At 36.0% G+C, this 18,057-nt stretch overlaps 1 protein-coding gene across 7 annotated transcripts in view; it reads left to right on the top strand.

The window, feature by feature from the left end:
* The window catches only part of GAS2 (growth arrest specific 2), a 159,550-nt gene that overhangs the window by 239 nt on the left and 141,254 nt on the right, over nucleotides 1–18,057 (top strand). The gene's annotated exons all lie outside the window — the stretch shown is intronic.

The raw sequence follows: 18,057 nt of genomic DNA, 5'->3' as shown, positions 1-18,057 counted from the left end.
TGCTGTTAGTTACGGAGGTCTCCGTGCTTCCTTTCGCTTTATAAGCATCTCTAGTAGAAGTTTCCTGAGTTTTGCGTGAGTGAATCTGTGTTAAGGTTTATCGTAATTGGGGAAAGCCAGACACGGGCTGTTGCATATAACAAAATGTAGTTAAATAAAAATTTTGGTTCAATTCAGTTTAGTAGAAAGGTACTGACCTTCAATTAATTAATACCAGACACTATGCTAAAATCTGGGCCTTGACCTTATCCTTTCATTATTAGAACTTGAATCCTTTAGAACTTGAATCCTGAAACTTAAAGATTAATACTTTATTAAAATAGTAAAGGAACTTAAATTTTATTTCAAAGTTTCATTATTGTTTTTTGTTTTGTTTTTGTAATTCTCAAGGCAGAATAACTTAATTGACTCTTATTTCACACAAACAACTAATTGAACTAAGTGGCATTTAACAGCATATAACAAAAACAAATGCTTGTCTAAAGATTGTGGGAAGGGGGAGGGGGAAGAAGAATCCACTTCTGGAATGTTATCTGGATTATTCACAAATTTATGTGTTCTACAGATGTTTATCTGCCAACCTGTAGGGGTTTTGTTCAGAAACCTACAACAATTTCTAATCTACTGAAGTTGATGACACAATAAGTCATTTGAGCTGAGTTTGTTTCCAGTCTTAAAGACACCGAGCAAAAGTATTCTAATGAGTAGTCGAAACTGGTGTTTTGTTTTGTTTTGCTTTAACAAAAAGAAGAGAAACAAATTTAACAGGAAGAGTCATTTTTCATTTATTAACTTTTTAAAAAAAATGAATAAAGCAGTGGTGTTCATGCTGTTAATTCAGTTTTAAGATCTGATATTTATCACTTAGCCTAAACTCTCAGTTGGTCTGTAGCGGTTACTTGATTTTATCTTTGTGTTGGATACTAGAAACTTTGAGCCAAATGTGCAGTCTACTTTTAGCAAATGCACAGGCTTCACCAATTTATTCTTAAATTGAGCACTTATTATGTCACATAGTGTAAGATACTAGGGATTTATTTGTAAATAAATAGATGTTGTCCTTGTCCTGGTGGAGAAGTTCATTTCCTAGCATTTAAGAGCAAAATTAAACAAATAACCTCAAATGTGATAGGAGGCTATAACGAAGGTGGATCTCCAAGACTTAGGTGATGGGGAAGGCCTCCCTCTGTAAGAAACTGACTTTCTCCTGAAAGCCCAAAGATGAATGTTGAAAAACGTTTTCAAGGTCAAGGGAACAGTTAATTTACAGGTACCTGAGTTGAGAGAGCCCAATCTGTTCAAGGAGGTGAAAAAGTCCAAAAAATCTGCCTTCAGGTCGGGATGGGAGTGAGACCTTATGGCAGGAATTGTGCAGATTAGTTTCAGATCTTTACACTTTTTAAAAATTTTAGCTAAAAAAAAAAAAATTTTAGCTAAAATCCCTGCTTAGGCATTATAATATGTAAATTTATGCATATTTCACATTCGCTTATTTTCATTAAATGAACACAATGTCTGTGAAATTTTCCCCTTTAGAAGAAAGAAAAGCCTAGGGTTTGGAGCTTCTCCTCAATGTTCCATTTAATCAACAAAATTCAATGATCATTTATTAAGCTTCTACTACATGTAAAGTATTAGGGATTGAAAAAATGATTATGACAAGGTCCTTTGCTTCAAGAAAACTACATTCTTGAGGCAGGGGTGGAAGGGGCACAAAAACACTGAACTATAGTGCAATTCAGATTTTATGTGTTTAAAAAATTCTAAGAATGATGCTATGAGAGACCAGATATAAATTGACAGGAGAGTTCAAGGAAGGCTTTACAAAGGACTGATACTTCAGTTAGGCCTTAAACTATCATGAAATACAGGAAAATGCAAGTGAGAAAAATAACATAAGGATGTTAACGTGTATAGTGTGTGCTACAAATACTAGTACGAATCTCCCATATCTTCATTATGATTCCTAAATTTCTGGGATACAGTAAATTAGGACAGAGACTGAAAGGCCAGATTTCGGGAGATTTCATTAAAATACATCAATCAAACCATGAGAGTTAAGCATCATAAACAACTTAAGCATCAGAAAAAGAGACATTCACAAAAAGTTTACCTCATAGGGTTCTGGTGAGGATTAAATGAAATAATAAATGTGAAATGCCATCCTTGGTATTTTGGCTGTCTTTTAATATTCATTCTATTATTACCCCCACCCTCTTTGCATAATAAAGATGCAATTTGGAGTACTGACTCCAGCTCAGCTCAAGGGGTAGGCCAATTTGAGCCAATCATGTTAATCCACCCCTCTCTTAATTCAGTAATTAATTTAGGAACCCAGCCTTAAGCCTATCGATGTATAACATTTTCTTTTTTTTTTTTTTCAGAGAAAATATAGAACTTTTATTTTTCTGAAACATTGAGAAGTAGTTGCCAGTGACATAATAAAACATTACCCTGAATACTGTGTTTATTATAAATATGAAAATTTTCCTACATAGCTAAATATAACCATCAATGTCAGGAAATTAACATCAATGTATTATTATAATTTAATCATCAGACCCCGTTCAAACTTATACAGTTGTCTCAATAATGTTTTTCTTTTTATTGAAGTATACTTGATTTACAATATTATATTAGTTTCAGCATAGTGATTCAGCTATTTTTATAGTTTATACTTCATTAAATATTATTACAAGATTATGACTAAAATTCCCTGTGCTATAAAATATATCTTGGATGCTTATTTATTTTATTTTTTTGTCCTTTATTTTTTAAATTTTTTTTGAATTTATTTTATTTTTTTATACAGCAGGTTCTTATTAGTTATCCCTTTTATACATATTAGTGTATATATGTCAATCCCAATCTCCCAATTCATCCTACCAACCCTCCCGCCCCCCCCCCCGCCGCTGCTTTCCTCCCTTGGTGTCCATAAGTTTGTGCTCTACATCCGTGTCTCAACTTCTGCCATAAAAACTGGTTCACCTGTACCATTTTTCTAGGTTTCACATATATGCGTTAATATACAATATTTGTTTTTCTCTTTCTGACTTACTTCACTCTGTATGACAGTCTCTAGATCCATCCACGTCGCTACAAATGACCCAATTTCATTCCTTCTTATGGCCGAGTAATATTCCATTGTATATATGTACCACCTCTGCTTTATCCATTTGTCTGTTGATGGACATTTAGGTTGCTTCCATGACCTGGCTATTGTAAATAGTGCTGCAATGAACATTGGGGTGCATGTGTCTTTTTGAATTATGGTTTTCTCTGGGTATATGCCCAGTGGTGGGATTGCTGGGTCATATGGTAGTTCTATTTTTAGTTTTTTAAGGAACTTCCATACTGTTCTCCATAGTGGCTGTATCAATTTACATTCCCACCAACAGTGCAAGAGGGTTCCCCTTTCTCCACACCCTCTCCAATATTTGTTATTTGTAGATTTTCTGATGATGCCCATTCTAACTGGTGTGAGGTGACACGTCATTGTAGTTTTAATTTACATTTCTCTAATAATTAGTGACGTTGAGCAGCTTTTCATGTGCTTCTTGGCCATCTGTATGTCTTCTTTGGAGAAATGTCTATTTAGGTCTTCTGCCCATTTTTGGATTGGGTTGTTTGTTTTTTTAATATTGAGATGCACGAGCTGTTTATATATTTTGGAGATTAATCGTTTGTCCGTTGATTCATTTGCAAATATTTTCTTCCATTCTGACATTGTCTTTTTGTCTTGTTTGTAGTTTCCTTTGCTTTGCAAAAGCTTTTAAGTTTCATTAAGCCCCATTTGTTTATTTTTGTTTTTATTTCCATGTCTAGGAGGTGGATCAAAAAAGATCTTGCTGTGATTTATGTCAAAGAGTATTCTTCCTATGTTTTCCTCTAAGAGTTTTATAGTGTCTAGTCTTACATTTAGGTCTCTAATCCATTTTGAATTTATTTTTGTGTATGGTGTTAGGGAATGTTCTAATTTCATTCTTTTACACGGAGGTGTCTAGTTTTCCTAGCGCGACTTATTGAAGAGACTGTCTTTTCTCCATTGTATATCTTTGCCTCCTTTGTCATAGATTAGTTGACCATAGGTGCATGGGTTTATCTGTGGGCTTTCTATCCTGTTCCATTGATCTATATTTCTGTTTTTGTGCCAGTACCATATTGTCTTGATTACTGTAGCTTTGTAGTATAGTCTGAAGTCATGGAGTCTGATTCCTCCAGCTCCGTTTTTTTCCCTCAGGACTGCTTTGGCTATTTGGGGTCTTTTGTGTCTCCATACAAATTTTAAGATTTTTTGTTCTAGTTCTGTAAAAATTGCCATTGGTAATTTGATAGGGATTGCACTGAATCTGTAGATTGCTTTGCGTAGTATAGTCATTTTCACAATATTGATTCTTCCAATCCAAGAACATGGTATATCTCTCCATCTGTTGGTATCATCTTTAATTTCTTTCATCAGTATCTTATACTTTTCTGCATACAGGTCTTTTTTTTTTTTTTTGCGATACGCGGGCTTCTCATTGTTGTGGCCTCTCCTGTTGTGGAGCACAGGCTCTGGACGCGCAGGCTCAGCGGCCATGGCTCACGGGCCCAGCCGCTCCGCGGCATGTGGGATCTTCCCGGACCTGGGCACGAACCCGTGTCCCCTGCATCGGCAGGTGGACTCTCAACCACTGCGCCACCAGGGAAGCCCCATACAGGTCTTTTGTCTCCCTAGGTAGGTTTATTCCTAGGTATTTTATTCTTTTGGTTGCAATGGTAAATGGGAGTGTTTCCATAATTTCTCTTTCAGATTTTTCATCATTAGTGTATAGGAATGCAAGAGATTTTTGTGCATTCATTTTGTATCCTGCTACTTTACCAAATCCATTGATTAGCTCTAGTACTTTTCTGGTGGCATCATTAGGATTCTCTATGTATAGTATCATGTCATCTGCAGACAGTGGCAGTTTTACTTCTTCTTTTCCAATTTGTATTCCTTTTATTTCTTTTTCTTCTCTGATTGCTGTGGCTAGGACTTCCAAAATTATGTTGAATAATAATGGTGAGAGTGGACATGCTTGTCTTGTTCCTGATCTTAGAGGAAATGCTTTCAGTTTTTCACCATTGAGAATGATGTTTGCTGTGGGTTTGTCATATATGGCCTTTATTATGTTGAGTTAGTTTCTGTCTATGCCCACTTTCTGGAGAGTTTTTACCATAAATGTGTGTTGAATTTTCTAAGAAGCTTTACCTGCACCTATTGAGATGATTGTATGGTTTTTACTCCTTAATTTGTTAATATAGTGTATCATGTTGATTGATTTGCATATATTGAAGAATCCTTGCATCCCTTTGATAAATCCCACTTGATCATGGTGTATGATCCTTTTAATGTGTTGTTGGATTCTGTTTGCTAGTATTTTGTTGAGGATTTTTGCATCCATATTCTTCAGTGATATTGGTCTGTAATTTTCTTTTTCTGTAGTATCTTTGTCTGGTTTTGGTATCAGGGTGATGGTGGCCTCATAGAATCAGTTTGGGAGTGTTCCTTCCTCTGCAATTTTTTGGAAGAGTTTGAGAAGGATGGGTGTTAGCTCTTCTCTAAATATTTGATAGAATTCACCTGTGAAGCCATCTGGTCCTGGACTTTTGTTTGTTGGAAGATTTTTAATCATAGTTTCAATTTCATTACTTGTGATTTGTCTGTTCATATTTTCTATTTCTTCCTAGTTCAGTCTTGGAAGGTTATACCTTTCTAAGAATTTGTCCATTTCTTCCACGTTGTCCATTTTATTGGCATAGAGTTGCTTGTAGTTGTTAGTCTCTTAGGATGCTTTTTATTTCTGCGGTGTCTGTTGTATCTTCTCCTTTTTCATTTCTAATTTTATTGATTTGAGTCCTCTCCCTCTTTTTCTTGATGAGTTTGGCTAATGGTTTATCAGTTTTGTTTGTCTTCTCAAAGAACCAGCTTTTAGTTTTATTGATCTTTGCTATTGTTTTCTTTGTTTCTATTTCATTTATTTCTGCTCTGATCTTTATGATTCCTTTCCTTCTGCTAACTTTGGGTTTTGTTTGTTCTTCTTTCTCTAGTTCCTTTAGGTGTAAGGTTAGGTTGTTAATTTGATATTTTTCTTTTTTCTTGAGGTAGGCTTGTATTGCTATAAACTTCCCTCTTAGAACTGCTTTTGCTGCATCCATAGGTTTTGATCGTCATGTTTTCATTGTCATTTGTCTCGAGGTATTTTTTGATTTCCTGTTTGAGTTCTTCAGTGATCTCTTGGTTATTTAGTAATGTGTTGTTTAGCCTCCATGTGTTTGTGTTTTTTTCCCTGTAATTGATTTCTAATCTCATAGCGTTGTAGTCAGAAAAGATGCTTGATATGATTTCAATTTCCTTAAATTTACTGAGGCTTGATTTGTGACCCAAGATGTGATCTATCCTGGACAATGTTCCGTGCGCCCTTGAGAAGAAAGTGTAATCTGCTGTTTTTGGATGGAATGTCCTATAAATATCAATTAAATCTATCTGGTCTATTGTGTCTATTAAAGCTTCTCTTTCCTTATTTATTTTCATTTTGAATGATCTGTCCATTGGTGTAAGTGAGGTGTTAAAGTCCCCCACTATTATTGTGTTACTGTCAATTTCCTCTTTTATAGCTGTTAGCAGTTGCCTTATGTATTGAGGTGCTCCTTTGTTGGGTGCATATATATTTATAATTGTTACATCTTCTTCTTGGATTGATCCCTTGATCATTATGTAGTGTCCTTCCTTGTTTTTTGTAACATTCTTTAAAGTCTATTTTATCTGATATGAGTATTGCTACTCCAGCTTCCTTTTGATTTCCATTTGCATGGAATATCTTTTTCCATCCCCTCACTTTCAGTCTGTATGTGTCCCTAGGTCTGAAGTGGGTCTCTTGACCCACTTCAGACAGCATATATATTGGTCTTGTTTTTGTATCCATTCTGCGAGCCTGTGTCTTTTGGTTGGAGCATTTAATCCATTCACATTTAAGGTAATTATCAATATGTATGTTCCTATGACAATTTTCTTAATTGTTTTGAGTTTGTTTTTGTAGGTCCTTTTCTTCTCTTGTGCTTCCCACTTAGAGAAGCACCTTTAGCATTTGTTGTAGAGCTGGTTTTGTGGTGCTGAATTCTCTTAGCTTTTGCTTGTCTGTAAAGCTTTTGATTTCTCCATCGAATCTGAATGTGTTCCTTGCTGGGTAGAGTAATCTTGGTTGTAGGTTTTTCCCTTTCATCAGTTTAAATATGTCATGCCCCTCCCTTCTGGCTTGTAGAGTTTCTGCTGAGAAATCAGCTGTTAACCTTATGGGAGTTCCCTTGTATGTTATTTGTTGTTTTTCCCTTGCTGCTTTCAGTAATTTTTCTTTGTCTTTAATTTTTGCCAATTTGAATACTATGTGTCTCGGCATGTTTCTCCTTGGGTTTATCTTGTATGGGACTCTCTGCCCTTCCTGGACTTGGGTGGCTATTTCCTTTTCCATGTGAGGGAAGCTTTCGACTATAATCTCTTCAAATATTTTCTCTGGTCCTTTCTCTCTCTCTTCTCCTTCTGGGACCCCTATAATGTGAATATTTTTCCATTTAATGTTTTCCCAGATGTCTCTTAGGCTGCCTTCATTTCTTTTCATTCTTTTTTCTTTATTCTGTTCTGCACCAGTGAATTCCACCATTCTGTCTTCCAGGTCACTTATCTGTTCTTCTGCCTGAGTTATTCTGCTATTGATTGCTTCTAGTGTATTTTTCATTTCAGTTATTGCATTGTTCATCTCTGTTTGTTTGTTCTGTGATTCTTCTAGGTGTTTGTTAAACATTTCTTGCATCTTCTCGATTTGCCTCCATTCTTTTTGCCAGGTCCTGGATCATCTTCACTATTATTATTATGAATTCTTTTTCTGGATGGTTCCCTATCTCCACTTCATTTAGTTGTTTTCCTGGGGTGTTATTTTGTTCCTTCATCTGGTACATAGCCCTCTGCTTTTTCATCCTGTCTATCTTTCTGTGAATGTGGTTTTTGTACTGCAGGCTGCAGGATTGTTGTTCTTGCTTCTGCTGTCTGCCTTCTGATGGATGAGGCTCTCTAAGAGGCTTGTACAAGTTTCCTGATGGGAGAGACTGGTGGTGGGTAGAGCTGGCTGTTGCTCTGGTGGGCAGAGCTCAGTAAAACTTTAATCCACTTGTCTGCTGACGGGTGTGGCTAGGTTCCTTCCTTGTTGGTTGTTTGGCCTGAGGTGACCCAACACTGGAGCCTACCCAGACTCTTTGGTGGGGCTAATGGCGGACTCTGGGAGGGTTCATGCCAAGAAGTACTTCCAAGAATTTCTGCTGCCAGTCCTTGTCCTCATGGTGAGACACATCCACCCCCTGCTTCTGCCGGAGACCCTCCAACACTAGCACGTAGGTCTGGTTCTATCTCCTATGGGGTCACTGCTCCTTCCCCTGGGTCCCGATGTGCACACTACTTTGTGTGTGCCCTCCAAGAGTGGAGAGTCTGTTTCCCCCAGTCCTGTCAACGTCCTGTAGTCAAATCCCGCTAGCCTTCAAAGTCTGATTCTCTAGGAATTCCTCCTCCCGTTGGGAAGCCTGACGTGGAGCTCAGAACCAGGTTGGGAAGCCTGACGTGGGGCTCAGAACCTTCACTCCAGTGGGTGGACTTCTGTGGTATAAGTGTTCTCCAGTTTGTGAGTCACCCACCCAATAGTTATGGGATTTGATTTTATTGTGATTGCACCCCTCCTACCATCTCACTGTGGCTTCTCCTTTGTCTTTGGTTGTTGGGTATCTTTTTTGGTGAATTCCAGTGTCTTTCTGTTGATGATTGTTCAGCAGTTAGTTGTGATTCCAGTGCTCTCGCAAGAGGGAGTGAGAGCATGTCCTTGTACTCCGCCATCTTGAACCAATCTTCAGCATTTTCTAATGACACATTTGTTCAGAAGTGGCCAGATGAATCAATTCCAATAAGTTAGGCCTAGATGATTACTTTTCTTTTCAGAGTTGGTAGATCATGCACATTCACCAATATGAAGAGATAGTCATATTAGACAATGTAGTTGTATACAAGCTGGGTATCAAGCATGCTTAAGAGATTGTTTCTTCCTCTTGATGTTGTATATTTATATGAGGCCCAAAGCTACCATAGCCCTCTTCTTCCCTGAGCCAATAGAATCTCATAATCACAAAGAATACATTGTATTAAGACAACTCTCAAACTAACCCTGTTTAAGATTATAACCCTGTATATTACCAATTTTTTTTCTTGCAACTTTCATTTTCTATTGCTTTCAACTAAATGCACCCAACTAATACTAGCCCTTTAGAACATTGTGTGGTATGTGGTGCATATAAACACTCAGTAAACATTGGCTATTGTTGTTAATGTTATATAAGCCTCCGAAGTGTACATCTTCCCATGTCTTCTCCAAACTGTACTCCTCCCTAATATAAAAGAGCAACCACCAACACCCTATGGTCAGAGGTAGAGAAAATTTTAGCAAAGAAACATACAGCTTGATGCTGCAATATTCACTGTTGGTCCTGAGACGTTTTTATTGCAGTCTTTTCCAATGGAGTATTAAGACTTAAAAAATCGAGTTCATTCCATGCTCTAGTTTAGGTCTAATTTTTTAGTTATTTTAAGATATGCATTAAGTCGGAAATTATAGGACACTATGGAACTGGGAGACCAATGCAAACAAAGTATTCTGATGTCCCTTTATTTTACTTTGAACAATATTATATTCACACACTTATTTCAATATTATATTGACACACTTATTTCAGCCCTCTGCTTGTTGAAATAATATTTTTCTATATGAACAAGCAGACCTGGACTCTACATCTTCAGGCAGGGTGGACCTGAAGGGTTTTTGTCTCATTCCAGAATCTTTTTCATGGAAGGAAAGTGCTTTGACTTTTTTACAATCACTCTGAGGGCAAATACTATGGGCAATGATTACACCTGATCCTAACTCTGTTACTTCATTCAAGACTGGAGTAAGAGTAGGTCTCTCTATGTTCTTTAGTAGCAACAATAAATAGCAAGCTGGCACAACTTTTGAAGAGAGATTTCTTATAGGAACTTTGCAAACATATTTGCCATTTTTTTGTGACAATGCAAACTATATTTCTTAGAGGTGACTATAGATCTTATTGGGTGTTCCTTCTACAAAATCAAAATTTCTTTGTTTTACTTATTTCCCTTACGAAGGGGAGAAATCATCAAATGAATTATAATGGACAGAGGATGTTAGACAGGTATAGGGTAATCTGACAATTAAGTTTCCAGGAACAAATGGCCTTGTCCTGCATCCTATGTTATTATAACTAGTCCCTGATCAGATTGTAGAACCTCATACCAAATCTCAAAAATATTAAATTTGTATACCTGATAAGAAAAAAAAAACCCAACAATGTTGATCTTTTTACCCTTTGGAATTGTTTTCATAAAGGTAACTGACTATAACTAAGCAAATGTTTTTTCTGGGTCTTGAGCTTCCCAATCAGTGTACAGTAGTAAAGGTTACAATCGTATGTCTGAAATATTAATCTCCTTTGGCCTTGGGGCATATGAATGAAGTCTGGGAGGCTGGAGTCATTACTGACATAATGAGAGATCTGATAACCATTCTTCAGTCCTTCTTTGGACATGCTCTGCCACCTGGGCATCTACTCAGTGTCTAGAGTGAGTGCACAGTGCAGCCCATCAAGAAGTTAATGGAGGAGTTCTAGATGTCCACAAGGACAGGGCAAACCCTAGTGAGTTCAGAGGAAGGTGTTGGAGGAAGGGTTAGAGGATGAGATCTCCTTGTGGGCACAGATCTGGATGATGGCTCCAAATCTCTGTTTTCACAAATTTGAGACACTCCTTTCCATTTGCAGTGGATGTGACTTTAAGTGGCCTCAAAGCTAGCAGTAGAAGGACTGCCCTGACAATGCGTGTGTACTCTGAAAATTAGAACTTCATTAAAACTTTGGAACAAGTGATTTGAATTGTTTTTTGGACTTGAAATTCATTTTCATCTTCATAGTATACGTTTAACATATTGCCTTCATAAGAAAAGAAAAAAGAGCTTTTCTTTAAATATAATCTCATTCCTTATAAATTTTAAAAGCCTATAAAAATGGTTTTACCTATTTTATCAACAACATTTCTAGTCAATGGTGACTCAAGATTATGAGGAGAACTTTGTTAAGGTCTTGATCAGGAATTGTGACTGACCATTTCAAGCATAAAAAACAATACTGAAAAAAATTACGAAAGCAAGCTTAATTTTCCAATTTAAAAAATTCAGTTTTAATTGTTGGGAAGTTTCATATAAATTTAATATGTAGAATCATGTCTATTTAATTGTTGGGAAGTTTCATATAAATTTAATATGTAGTTTCATAGAAATTTAATATGTTTAGTTGTTGGGAAGTTTCATATAAATTTAATATGTAGAATCATGTCTATTCATAGTACAAAGAGAGTGCAAAAAAATATTGTTTTCTCCAAGACTTTTACGATGTACAAAGAGAGTGCAAAAAAATATTTAGTACATAGTACAAAGAGAGTGCAAAAAAAATTTTTTTCTCCAAGACTTTTACGACTTCCTCAACTTACGATGGAGTTGTCCCATTAAACCCATCATAAGCTAAAAATATCTTAAGTTCATCAAAAATGAATTTAATACTCCTAACCTGCCAAACATTATGGCTTAGCCTCACCTACCTTAAATGTGCTCAGGCCACTTACATTAGCCAGTTGAGCAAGTCATATAACACAAAGCCTATTTTATAGTAAAGCATTGACTATCTCATGACATTTATTGAACACTGTACTATACTAAAGAAAACCCAGAGTGGTTGTATGGGTACAGAGTGGTTGTCAGTGTATTGGTGGTTGACCCTCATGATTGCATGGCTGACCGGGAGGTGTCACTCGCTGCTGCTGCCCAGCATCATAAGAGAGTATCAGACCACATATCTCTAGCCCATGAAAAGATCAAAATTCAAAGTATGAATCTACTGAATGCATATCACTTTTGCACCATTTTAAAGTCAAACAATCATAAGTAGAACCATTGTAAATTCGGAATTGTTTGTATGCATCCCAAATCCTCTGATCGACTGACAAGTGCCATAACGTAAAAAAAAATTGGAAAGCACTGCTCTAACATAGGCACTCTAACACAATTAGCTAAAGAAAAATGGCAAAATAGAGGGCACTGCAATTCAAATGAAGCTTGCCTTAAATTTCTACAAATAGGACAGGAAGAAAATTAGTTGGTTAGTTATTCTCCGTTTGTCCTTCCCATGTCACCCCATCCATTTTCTCCTTTCTTTCCCTATTCTGTGCAGAGGACTGGCTTGATCCTTATTGACTCTGTCAGCCTTATTCCCTTGCCCTCTGACTTGCCACTGAATCGACCAATGAGAGGCATTAGCAATCAGAAAGAGGAGAGGGATGTAGGGTTTTCTTCCTCTGCTCTCTGCTAAGGCATCAGGATTCTGGTTCTTTCATTTTAAAATGCCATGAGGCCTTCCTGAGCCTCTGATACCACCTATTATTCTCTGCAGCCCTTCCTGCTGTTGCTAATCCCTGGATGCCCTAACATACCTTGTCGATTTCCTTAACCCTGGCCTTGCTTCTGCAAACATCCCTGTTATTTCAAAATCCCTGCTGACTGTGCTGGTTTCCTGCCAAGACCTTAACTGACACAGTCGTCTGAGTTTTCAACCATTCTCATAATTAATATAAGTCTATGAGTCATAATATTATCAATCAGTATGTTTTTAGGGAATGATGACTAGTCTAGTGCAGTGATTCCCAAATACCTGTCATTGCCAGACACTCCTGCCAATCTATGACAAAGTCATCATTATTACAGTGATATATGAAAAATAAATGACATAACAATGTGAAGCGCTTTCATAAACATAGTTAAGTGAAGGGAAAAAGTATTTTTTTTTTTGTAAAGTAAAGGTGATGTTAAATGTCAATTTTGTGTTTTCTTAATTTGGAAAAATTTTAAAGTTTGCAATTATCTTAGACACCTATTTTAGAAACTATGTGTTTATGGGTACACATATATAGATATATGCATATATCTATAGCTAGATAAAAGATAGATTATAAATCTATGAGATCTATAATTCTGAAAATCTCCCGTCTCATGTGTGGAAAATGGTAGGAGTGTTTGTACATAGACCCAGCTTGTGAAGACCTTGGAATACTTTAGTAAGGAATAGGGTTTGTGTTCAATTGGCCTTCAGATGCTATTGACAGTTTTGGAGCACAAGAATGACATGATCATATATGTTATAAAGCAATGTGGAGAATTGGTTGTAGCCAGCTGAGACAAATGGCTAGAGATGGAGGTCCCCTAGAGAAATATTGCAATAGTCCAGGTGCACAAAATGAGTTTCACTAAGGAAGTAGCAGAGGAAACACTAAGAAGTGGTGGGGAGTGAGTGGTGCTCAGACTTGAAAATTCCTTCTGAAGAAGAATCATTAGATCTTAATGGAGAAAAGAATCAAAATTACTGTGCATATTCTCATTGAAGTGATTGAGTGCAGTCTCTTTACCTTTGGAATGGAACGTGGATTGGTATTGATTTTAGCTAATGCCTGTAATTGGAAGAGGGAAAAAAATCTCAGAGCAAATCACGGCTCAGTGGAAACTCTTATGCATTTGTTTTTTAATCCCAAATTACTGTTTTTCTTCACACTCTTCAGGATCCCCTGGATTAGCAAATTAGGTAATAGAATATTTTATTAGTAATTAGTAATTAGTGAATACTAGTGGTAACTCCAGAAGACATCTTGGTTGCATGAGAATTATTAAAAACATGGATTGAATTATTCAAAGGGAAGAATTTAAACAAGAATTTCTCCTCTTCCTTAAATAATCTCTAATTCAATTCCCAGAATCTTAACATTTAACTTAATACTTCTTGGATTGCTAATATTCAGAAACTACTTAAATACTTGAATTCATCCCACTGGAAGAAACTCCTCTGACTTGTCGTTTTTATATTTTTTCCACTGCTTGGACACCTATTGAAAAAAAATCTATATATAAGGGACAATGATGAGATTCTTATTGACATAAATTGAATATATAATATATAGTTTTGACATTATATGTCAATACACAGATTATACATCCTCCTCTGTGTATATGTGTGTATTTGCATAAAAGTAAATGGGATGAAATTCCTAAGAAGATACTTGAAGTAAATAATTGAACTAAATTTATTTTTAAGATTTCATTTTTCTTTTACAACTGGTAATTTTTTTCTAATGTCTAAAGCAGAAAGAAAAAATATGAATCACAATCTCTCTTTACCTTTGAATTAGAAGTTTGATTTCTTGGAGGAGAACTCTGTAATAATGTCTGGGTACCTTTATTTTTATCCCACAGTTATCAGTATATTGCTATATAAGCACCTGCCAGGAAGGCCTATTTTTTTCTAGTTCAGTAATTGTTTGAGTCTGTTGTTCCCATTTTCAAGTCTCCAAAACTTTTATGTGAATTCTTTCACCACATTTTTTTCATTATTTCCCAACCTTCTTTTTTTCTAGGTGGCTGAAGTTTCCAGACATATAACCAGAAATGTCCTAAGAGAATTAATATATAAAAAAATAAAGCTAAGGAAATGGAAAGCAAAGAAAAAATAGGCATGTGTGATACATGCATATGCACATGTAAACTCATTTTAAACTTTCCTTAAAAAAGTAATAGATGAATTGATTTTCCTAATTAATATTCTCTGAGTAACAAATATAGTGGAAAAATTATCAAGAAACTTTTTTTGTTTTTAATAACTTCCAGACCTAATCTAAGTTCTTAGATTGGGCTAGTCTGTTAATACCATTAATGTCAAGTATTTTCCCCAAAGATTCCTAACATTTCAAAATAAACTGCCTGAAATAAGCCAAATAAGTGATTAAAACAAAATTCATAATATCACAGAACATTTTATGGGTATGTAAAAATTCTTTTGGTAATGTTTTTATCAGTTAGTTACCAAATTTTAAGCATAAAGGAAAGCTTTAAAGGGAATATTCCATCAGGTTTGAGGGAAATACTCCACTTAAGGGTCAAGAGGGGTGTTAAAGCAAAAGTGCTATAGTTAGTATTTCTTTTCCCTTTTTTCTTTTGAGTGGATTAATGAATGTTGTAATTTTCTAACAGTTTGCATATCTCTACTTAAACAGATCCAGTGGGTAAAAACCCCTATTTCTGGTTATCTTAGAATATGATGTATCTTCACCTTTCCCCTAGTTGGTATAATTTTTGTGTTCATCTGTTTTATTGATGCTGGACATAGAGGAGGGACTGTATACAACCGAGCAACATCTCTGTTATCAGGATATTGGTAGAACCTGGATCCATTTGAAGACATTTCAGTATCCCATGGACAATTCAGCATGTTAGAAAATGCTAAATGCCAAGAGTTCAGAACAAGATAAAATTACAGAGAGGATTGTAGGGTAGAAAGAGGAAGGTAACGATAATATTAAAGTCAAGATTAAAAAAAAACATATATATATATATACACACATGTATATATATGTAGCAGATTAAATTTGACTGTGTAATGGGAAGTATTGAGAAAATGTTCAGATAAATATTTTCCTAAATAATGTTATTGAAATATTATAAAGTTAGGGATGGCAATCAACAATATAATTTAAGCAAATCAAGAATGCCAAACTTTATAGTAAAAAATTTTGTTAGTAAAATTATAATTTTTAAAGGGTAACATTCTTAACTTTTTCTAGTTCAAATAAAGTTTTCTGTTCCTAGTGTTTTGGGTTGTTAAAAACAGTATTCATTCTATTGTATTCATTAGTGAGAAAAAAGTTTGGTGTTTTATCCTCTGCCCAACCAGAATATCAGTTAATATCTGCAAATCTGCAAAATGAGAAGTGATTAAAGTGGACACCATGTTCTTCTCTAGCTCTCTGATGTGATAATTTTACTTAGTTTATTTACAGATTTTAATTAAAAGGGGGGGAGCTTAATTTAATCTTAACAGGATGACTGAATACCTCTACAGTGTGCTTTAAGATCAATTGACATTTTATTGCCTGTACTAGCAGCCAGATTTCCCCTATTTTTCTCTACTTTTTTATAGCCTAAAGGACACTAAATCTAGCACTCAACTTCTAGTAGTCCAAGTATTTTCAACTTTAAATCTATGTGTTCTTGAATTTTGTAATCTCATTAGGTAGATGGTTGAGGAACATAAAGTATGAACACTAATCAGATACCCAGATGACAGAACATTGGAAAGACTGTCAGCACAGCATTAAAAGACATAGGCAATCGAAACTGCCAAAGGAAAATTCTATTTTGTGAAAGGTGGGGTATTTGGAAACGGGTCATAAGACATTTGACTAACTTTGCTAAATTGGTTTTGTATGGCATCTCTTTTAGACAATAATCCAGAAATCAAAAACCTACTTTATGCACTACCCATGGTACGTGGCTTAGTTAAGTAGTATTTGCACACTGCCAAGTTTGCTTTCTAATTCTAAAATTTCCCTTCCCCCCTCCCTCCCTCTCTCCCTCCCCCCTCCCTTCCCCCTCCCTTCCTTCCTTCATTCCTTCCTTCCTTCCTTTTGTCTATCTTCCTTCCTTTTTTCTTTGTTTTTTATTTTTTTCATTTCTGCTCACTCATTTGTTTCCATATATGGCCAGAATAAGACTCACCAGCTTTGCATAATACAAAGCACTCAGTGAAAGGGAGCTAATATTATTTTGTATAGTATAGGAGCTCAAAAATAGTCACAAATATATGCAGGCTTTATTTTATGATGTTTCCTTTAAAAATGCACCTTACCTCTAATTTTACTAAACTAGTCTTATTTCTAGCCCAGAACAGTCTTGTTCTTTCCTTTCTCAACTGCTGTGCCTAATGTTTCTTGTACCTGGAATCATTGTCTTCCCTTCTACTTCACATGAAACACATCCTTCTATGCTACAAAATGCAAGTCAAATCCTACCTCTTTTATGAGCCTTTCCTGATAATTCCAGCTGAAAGTAATCTGTTTCACTTCTAGATTCTTTTAACACTTGTGGTTGGATTGTTAATTTGTCATTTACTATTTACTGCATTTCAGTAGAAGTTAGGTTCCTTTTATGATGCAAATGTTTAATGACATGAACCTACTGGATCCATCCCCAAGCTGGGCATATTGCTACCTCAAGGATTGAATTCAGTAGTCTGGGTTCATTGTGCAGGGTCCCTCCTCCACAAAAAGGGCAAGAATACGCAGGCCAATTACATTTCAAGTGGTTTTGTGCATCTTAGCTCCAGCTTAACCATTTTGAATGAGATGACTGTCTCTTTTTTGTTTGTTGGTTTTGTTTTTGTTTGTTTGTTTTATTGGGGTATAGTTGCTTTACAATGTTGTATTAGTTCCTGCTGTACAATGAAGGTTCAGCTGTATGTATACATATATCCCCTACCTCTTGGACCTCCCTCCCCCCACATCCCGGCCATCTAGGTCACCATAGAGCACCGAACTGAGCTCCCTGCGCTATACAGCAGGTTCCCACTAGATATCAGTTTTACACATGGTAGTGTATATATGTCAATCCCAATCTCCCAATTCATCCCATCCCCCTTTGCCCCCCCCACCACGTCCACATGTCCCTTCTCTACATCTGCGTCTCTGTTCCTGCCCTGCAGATAGGTTCATCTGTACCATTTTTCTAGATTCCACATATATGTGTTAATATATGATATTTAGTTTTCTCTTTCTGACTTACTTCACTCTGTATGACTGACAACTACCATATGACCCAACAGTCCCACTACTGGGCATATACCCTGAGAAAACCATAATTCAGAACAATGTTCATTGTAGCACTATTTACAATATCCAAGACATGGAAGCAACCTAAATGTCCATTGACAGATGAATGGATAAAAAAGATATGGTACATATATGCAATGGAATAATACTCAGCCATAAAAAGGAACGAAATTGGGATGACTGCCTCTTAATGGTATTTTTAATGTACACAGTACTTTCTACAGTACCTTACAGGATAG

This window comes from Orcinus orca, chromosome 8, assembly GCF_937001465.1.
Source record: "Orcinus orca chromosome 8, mOrcOrc1.1, whole genome shotgun sequence".
Taxonomy (NCBI): domain Eukaryota; kingdom Metazoa; phylum Chordata; class Mammalia; order Artiodactyla; family Delphinidae; genus Orcinus; species Orcinus orca.
The sequence above is the reverse complement of the archived record's forward strand: the minus strand, read 5'-3'. Positions and strand labels throughout refer to the sequence as shown.